We start from the raw sequence: 2,706 nt of genomic DNA, 5'->3' as shown, positions 1-2,706 counted from the left end.
CTGAAAACTAAATCTCACTTAAACATACATAGACAGAGTATTATAACACTGAAAGATAAATGTCACGTAAACATACATTGAGAGAGTATAATAACACTGAAAACTAAATGTCACATAAACATACTTAGAGAGAGTATTATAACACTGAAAACTAAATCTCACTTAAACATACGTAGAGAGGGTATTATAACACTGAAAACTAAATGTCACTTAAACATACATAGACAGAGTATGAAAACACTGAAAACTAAATATAACTTAAACATACGTAGAGAGCGTATTATAACACTGAAAACTAAATCTCACTTAACAAACGTAGAGACAGTATTATAACACTGAAAACTAAATGTCACTTAAACATACATAGACAGAGTATGAAAACACTGAAAACTAAATCTCACTTAAACATACGTAGAAAGAGTATTATAACACTGAAAACTAAATCTCACTTAACATACGTAGAGAAAGTATTATAACACTGAAAACTAAATCTCACTTAAACACCCGTAGAGAGAGTATTATAACACTGAAAACTAAATGTCACTAAAACATACATAGAGAGAGTATTATAACACTGAAAACTAAATTTCACTTAAACATACGTAGAGAGAGAATTATAACACTGAAAACTAAATCTCACTTAAACATACGTAGAGAGAGTATTATAACACTGAAAACTAAAACTCACTTAACATACGTAGAGAGAGTATTATAACACTGAAAACTAAATCTCACTTAAACATACGTAGACAGAGTATTATAACACTGAAAACTAAATCTCACTTAAACATACATAGAAAGAGTATTATAACACTGAAAACTAAATCTCACTTAAACATACGTAGAGAGGTATATTATAACACTGAAAACTAAATGTCACTTAAAAATCATACATAGAGAGTATTATAACACTGAAAACTAAATTTCACTTAAACATACGTAGAGAGAGATTATAACACTGAAAACTAAATCTCACATTAAACATACGTAGAGAGAAACATCAATTCTAAACATATTATAACACTGAAAACTAAAACTCACTTAACATACGTAGAGAGAGTATTATAACACTGAAAACAAAATCTCACTTAAACACTCGTAGAGAGAGTATTATAACACTGAAAACTAAATCTCACTTAAACATACATAGACAGAGTATTATAACACTGAAAACTAAATATCACTTAAACATACACAGACAGAGTATTATAACACTGAAAACTAAATGTCACTAAAACATACATAGAGAGAGTATTATAACACTGAAAACTAAATTTCACTTAAACATACATAGAGAGAGTATTATAACACTGAAAACTAAATCTCACTTAAACATACGTAGAGAGAGTATTATAACACTGAAAACTAAATCTCACTTAACATACGTAGAGAGAGTATTATAACACTGAAAATAAATCTCACTTAAACACCCGTAGAGAGAGTATTATAACACTGAAAACTAAATGTCACTAAAACATACATAGAGAGAGTATTATAACACTGAAAACTAAATTTCACTTAAACATACGTAGAGAGAGTATTATAACACTGAAAACTAAATCTCACTTAAACATACGTAGAGAGAGTATTATAACACTGAAAACTAAATCTCACTTAAACATACGTAGAACAGAAAACTATTATAACACTGAAAACAAAATCTCAATCTCCTTAAACACTCGTAGAGAGGTATTATAACACTGAAAACTAAATGTCACTAAAACATACATAGAGAGGTATTATAACACTGAAAACTAAATTCACTTAAACATACGTAGAGAGAATTATAACACTGAAAATTAAATCTCACTTAAACATACGTAGAGAGTATTATAACACTGAAAACTAAAACTCACTTAACATACGTAGAGAGTATTATAACACTGAAAACAAAATCTCACTTAAACACTCGTAGAGAGAGTATTATAACACTGAAAACTAAATATCACTTAAACATACATAGACAGAGTATTATAACACTGAAAACTAAATATCATTTAAACATACACAGACAGAGTATTATAACACTGAAAACTAAATGTCACTTAAACATACATAGAGAGAGTATTATAACACTGAAAACTAAATATCACTTAAACATACATAGACAGAGTATTATAACACTGAAAACTAAATCTCACTTAAACATACATAGACAGAGTATTATAACACTGAAAACTAAATGTCACTTAAACATACATAGACAGAGTATTATAACACTGAAAACTAAATGTCACTTAAACATACATAGATAGAGTGTTATAACACTGAAAATTAAATCTCACTTAACATACAGTAGAGAGAGTATTATAACACTGAAAACTAAATCTCACTTAAACACTCGTAGAGAGTATTATAACACTGAAAACTAAATCTCACTTAAACATGGGTAGAAAGGTATTATAACACTGAAAACTCAATCTCATTAAACATACGTAGAGAGAGTATTATAACACTGAAATCTAATTCTCACTTTAATATAGCTAGACAGAGTAGTATAACACTGAAAAATAAATCTCACTTAAACACACGTAGAGAGAGTATTATAACACTGAAAACTAAATATCACTTAAACATATATAGACAGAGTATTATAACACTGAAAACTAAATCTCACTTAAACATACGTAGAGAGTATTATAACACTCACTTAAAACTAAATCTCACTTAAACATAGGTAGAGAGAGAGTATTATAACACTGAAAA

The sequence above is a fragment of the Tachypleus tridentatus genome, chromosome 2 (genome assembly GCF_004210375.1).
Source record: "Tachypleus tridentatus isolate NWPU-2018 chromosome 2, ASM421037v1, whole genome shotgun sequence".
Classification (NCBI taxonomy): Eukaryota; Metazoa; Arthropoda; class Merostomata; order Xiphosura; family Limulidae; genus Tachypleus; species Tachypleus tridentatus.
This window is presented reverse-complemented; position numbering follows the sequence as displayed.